Here is a 6,000-nt window from a genome sequence, read left to right as displayed (position 1 = left end):
TGGGCTATCAGTCATCTCCAAGATTACAGGATTGGGCATGTAAAATCCAATAGGTCCCATCCTTGTTTGCAAAAGGCTCTGATTCTAATATGTCCATTGAAAAAAATTATATAAAGACATATACACATACTGTAGGCAAATTGTAAATTAATCATTAGTCCTACTGATGTTCACAGGTTACACATGAAGATTTTACACCAACTTCTTGTTGTTTATAGGTGTTAGGTTCCATTGATGTCTGATTTAGACAGTGATCTTTACTACAACTTAGAAGTTTCGGGGATGGTAGCCGGTGAGAACAAAGTAAATAAACAGGGTTATGATTTCCAAAAATCTCCAAGGCTTTCCCAGAATGTTCATATATTTTATACCCTTCATGAATAAATAAATTTAGACGGTTCTTTCATAAAAGAAAATAGCAGAATTAATTCAATTTTGGGGGCTGTGAAGACATTGTCCCCTCCCTTTCTATAACAGTTGGCATTCCAGATACTTCCATACGGAAATGTGTGTATAACATAGAAAATCCCCTTAAAACATAATTTTATTAGATATATACTCGCTTGTATCTAATAAAATTATGTTTAATGGTATTTTCTATGTTATTCAAACAATTGATCCGTACTAAGCAATTTTTTTTGTTAAATATCATACGGAAATATCTTAAATATTGCCATTTTACTCACCCAAAAAGCACACGAGTGCCACACTCCACACCTGGACTGTCTTCATTGTTTCACCTAGTAGACAAAAGTAGAAATTCGGTCAAGAGAAAGAAAAGGCCAAGAAAAGTTTTTGTTTTTACCAAAACTAGGAAAGAAAAAAGTTGATATCAAAGATATTCCGCATTTGTAATAAGATCAGGAAAGTCCAAAAAATGTAGACTAAACCATGACATATTTCTAGTAAAGATGATTTAGTTTGGTCCCGTACACCAAGCAATTGGTTGAAGATTTAGACACTTTGCTAATCCTCCAAAAAAAGTTTCTAAAGTTAATCCAAAACAGTTCAAGAAAATACAGATGGTCAAGAATGGTTAGCTGTCATTCTCCTGGTATGGGGGACTTCAGACAGATGCCAGATTGACTTCTCTCTTCGCTATGACCCATGGTAGTCACTTATCTTGTTCTTCTAGCTCAGTGTTCCCCAACTCCAGGCCTCAAGAGCCACCAACAGGTCGTGTTTTCAGGATTTCCTTAGAATGGCTCAGGTGATGGAATTGTTGCCTGTCTAGATGATGGAATTCTCACCTGGGCAATACTAAGGAAATCCTGAAAACATGACCTGTTGGTGGCTCTTGAGGACCGAACTTGGGGAACACTGTTCTAGCTCATAGTTTTACATAGGTAACATAGTAACATAGTAACATAGTAACATAGTTAGTAAGGCCGAAAAAAGACATTTGTCCATCCAGTTCAGCCTATATTCCATCATAATAAATCCCCAGATCTACATCCTTCTACAGAACCTAATTGTATGATACAATATTGTTCTGCTCCAGGAAGACATCCAGGCCTCTCTTGAACCCCTCGACTGAGTTCGCCATCACCACCTCCTCAGGCAAGAAATTCCAGATTCTCACTGCCCTAACAGTAAAGAATCCTCTTCTATGTTGGTGGAAAAACCTTCTCTCCTCCAGACGCAAAGAATGCCCCCTTGTGCCCGTCACCTTCCTTGGTATAAACAGATCCTCAGCGAGATATTTGTATTGTCCCCTTATATACTTATACATGGTTATTAGATCGCCCCTCAGTCGTCTTTTTTCTAGACTAAATAATCCTAATTTCGCTAATCTATCTGGGTATTGTAGTTCTCCCATCCCCTTTATTAATTTTGTTGCCCTCCTTTGTACTCTCTCTAGTTCCATTATATCCTTCCTGAGCACCGGTGCCCAAAACTGGACACAGTACTCCATGTGCGGTCTAACTAGGGATTTGTACAGAGGCAGTATAATGCTCTCATCATGTGTATCCAGACCTCTTTTAATGCACCCCATGATCCTGTTTGCCTTGGCAGCTGCTGCCTGGCACTGGCTGCTCCAGGTAAGTTTATCATTAACTAGGATCCCCAAGTCCTTCTCCCTGTCAGATTTACCCAGTGGTTTCCCATTCAGTGTGTAATGGTGATATTGATTCCCTCTTCCCATGTGTATAACCTTACATTTATCATTGTTAAACCTCATCTGCCACCTTTCAGCCCAAGTTTCCAACTTATCCAGATCCATCTGTAGCAGAATACTATCTTCTCTTGTATTAACTGCTTTACATAGTTTTGTATCATCTGCAAATATCGATATTTTACTGTGTAAACCTTCTACCAGATCATTAATGAATATGTTGAAGAGAACAGGTCCCAATACTGACCCCTGCGGTACCCCACTGGTCACAGCGACCCAGTTAGAGACAATACCATTTATAACCACCCTCTGCTTTCTATCACTAAGCCAGTTACTAACCCATTTACACACATTTTCCCCCAGACCAAGCATTCTCATTTTGTCTACCAACCTCTTGTGCGGCACGGTATCAAACGCTTTGGAAAAATCGAGATATACCACGTCCAATGACTCACCGTGGTCCAGTCTATAGCTTACCTCTTCATAAAAGCTGATTAGATTGGTTTGACAGGAGCGATTTCTCATAAACCCATGCTGATATGGAGTTAAACAGTTATTCTCATTGAGATAATCCAGAATAACATCCCTCAGAAACCCTTCAAATATTTTACCAACAATAGAGGTTAGACTTACTGGCCTATAATTTCCAGGTTCACTTTTAGAGCCCTTTTTGAATATTGGCACCACATTTGCTATGCGCCAATCCTGCGGAACAGACCCTGTCGCTATAGAGTCCCTAAAAATAAGAAATAATGGTTTATCTATTACATTACTTAGTTCTCTTAGTACTCGTGGGTGTATGCCATCCGGACCCGGAGATTTATCTATTTTAATCTTATTTAGCCGGTTTCGCACCTCTTCTTGGGTTAGATTGGTGACCCTTAATATAGGGTTTTCATTGTTTCTTGGGATTTCACCTAGCATTTCATTTTCCACCGTGAATACCGTGGAGAAGAAGGTGTTTAATATGTTAGCTTTTTCCTCGTCATCTACAACCATTCTTTCCTCACTATTTTTTAAGGGACCTACATTTTCAGTTTTTATTCTTTTACTATTGATATAGTTGAAGAACAGTTTGGGATTAGTTTTACTCTCCTTAGCAATGTGCTTCTCTGTTTCCTTTTTGGCAGCTTTAATTAGTTTTTTAGATAAAGTATTTTTCTCCCTATAGTTTTTTAGAGCTTCAATGGTGCCATCCTGCTTTAGTAGTGCAAATGCTTTCTTTTTACTGTTAATTGCCTGTCTTACTTCTTTGTTTAGCCACATTGGGTTTTTCCTATTTCTAGTCCTTTTATTCCCACAAGGTATAAACCGCTTACACTGCCTATTTAGGATGTTCTTAAACATTTTCCATTTATTATCTGTATTTTTATTTATGAGGATATTGTCCCAGTCTACCAGATTAAGGGCATCTCTAAGCTGGTCAAACTTTGCCTTCCTAAAGTTCAGTGTTTTTGTGACTCCCTGACAAGTCCCCCTAGTGAAAGACAGGTGAAACTGTACAATATTGTGGTCGCTATTTCCTAGATGCCCGACCACCTGCAGATTTGTTATTCTGTCAGGTCTATTAGATAGTATTAGGTCTAAAAGTGCTGCTCCTCTGGTTGGATTCTGCACCAATTGTGAAAGATAATTTTTCTTGGTTATTAGCAGAAACCTGTTGCCTTTATGGGTTTCACAGGTTTCTGTTTCCCAGTTAATATCCGGGTAGTTAAAGTCCCCCATAACCAGGACCTCATTATGGGTTGCAGCTTCATCTATCTGCTTTAGAAGTAGACTTTCCATGGTTTCTGTTATATTTGGGGGTTTGTAACAGACCCCAATGAGAATTTTGTTACCATTTTCCCCTCCATGAATTTCGACCCATATGGACTCGACATCCTCATTTCCTTCGCTAATATCCTCCCTTAAAGTGGACTTTAGACAAGACCTTACATAGAGACAAACCCCTCCTCCTCTCCGATTTTTACGATCCTTTCTAAACAGACTGTAACCCTGTAAGTTAACTGCCCAGTCATAGCTTTCATCTAACCATGTCTCGGTTATTCCCACTATGTCAAAGTTACCTGTAGATATTTCTGCTTCTAGTTCTTCCATCTTGTTTGTCAGGCTTCTGGCGTTTGCAAGCATGCAGTTTAGAGGATTTTGTTTTGTTCCAATCTCCTCGCTGTGGATTGTTTTAGAAATGTTCTTACCTCCCTTCTGAGTATGTTTTCCTGGATCTTCTTTGTTCAAGTCTAATGTTTTTCTTCCCGTCCCCTCTTCTTCTAGTTTAACGCCCTCCTGATGAGTGTAGCGAGTCTTCTGGCGAATGTGTGTTTCCCAGGTTTGTTGAGGTGTAGTCCGTCTCTGGCGAGGAGTCCATCGTACAAGTAATTCACACCGTGGTCCAGGAATCCGAATCCTTGTTGTCTGCACCATCGTCTTAGCCAGTTGTTTGCATCAAGGATCCTGTTCCATCTCCTGGTGCCATGCCCGTCTACTGGAAGGATAGAAGAAAAAACTACCTGTGCATCCACTTCCTTTACTTTCTTCCCCAACTCTTCAAAGTCTTTGCAGATTGTCGGTAGGTCCTTCCTTGCTGTGTCATTGGTGCCAACATGTATCAGAAGAAATGGGTGGACGTCCTTGGAGTTGAAGAGCTTTGGTATCCTATCGGTCACATCCTTGATCATCGCACCTGGAAGGCAGCATACTTCTCTTGCAGTTATGTCCGGTCTGCAGATGGCTGCTTCTGTGCCTCTCAGTAGTGAGTCTCCCACCACCACCACTCTTCGTTGCTTCTTGGCTGTACTTTTTGCTGTCACTTGTTGCTGTGTGCCCTTTTCTTTTTTGCTTGCTGGTATTGCTTCATCCTTAGGTGTGCCATCTTCATCCTCTACAAAGATTTGATATCGGTTCTTCAGTTGTGTGGTTGGTGATTTCTCCATGGTCTTCTTGCTTCTTTTGGTCACATGCTTCCACTCATCTGCTTTTGGAGGTTCTCTGACACTTTTTTCACCTTCTGTGACCAGTAGAGATGCTTCTGTTCTGTCTAGAAAGTCTTCATTCTCTTTGATGAGTTTCAAGGTTGCTATTCTTTCTTCCAGACCCCGCACCTTTTCTTCTAAAAGGGCCACTAGTCTACACTTCTGACAGGTGAAATTTAATTCTTCTTCTGGTCGATCTGTGAACATGTAGCACATGCTGCAGCTCACCATGTAGGTTGTCACTTCTGCCATGTTGCTCCTAGATCCTGCTGACTTGCTGTGTGTTTTCCTTCTTGTGTAATCTACTCAGCCAAGCTCTCTTGCAATAATGTGTTAAATAGGTGTTACAGCTCCTGAATTTAGCATAGGGTCAAGGTCAACATGGAATCAAGAAGTTCTCCTAACGACATTTCTAGAAATGTTGAAGAAGATGGTGCAAAAAGACTGAGCAGATACAACTTCATTCCCAGCTTTGAGGATTTCATTGAGCGATGCTTTAGTCTTTCTCTCCCTCTTGTGGACAAACGCAAATTTTACATTTACGGTGTCATTGAAAAATGATTAAAAAAAGACTCAATAAAAAAATACAGACCAGAGAGGATGAAAACATGCACACTTGGTGGTACGTTAATCCAAGAATCGATACCCTAAGGACTCATTCAGAAGTCAGTTTATTCTTGTACGTGTTTGGTCCGTATTTTTCATTGGCCGCACACAATTATAAAACTTCTACCAATTACGATGTTGAAAACGGACGGTGCGCGAATTGCAAAAAGATGGCATCTGTGTTCTGCTTTCTATGATTTTGATGGAGCCATTGACTTGAATGCACAATTTTGTGACTCCGATCAAAAATGGACCTCTTCGAGATTTTTCCGCGGACACTGTGTATGCAATAGAAACCCAGCCTTGAAA

This window comes from Ranitomeya imitator, chromosome 10 (genome assembly GCF_032444005.1).
Source record: "Ranitomeya imitator isolate aRanImi1 chromosome 10, aRanImi1.pri, whole genome shotgun sequence".
NCBI classification, from domain to species: Eukaryota; Metazoa; Chordata; class Amphibia; order Anura; family Dendrobatidae; genus Ranitomeya; species Ranitomeya imitator.
Note: the sequence above shows the minus strand (reverse complement) of the source record.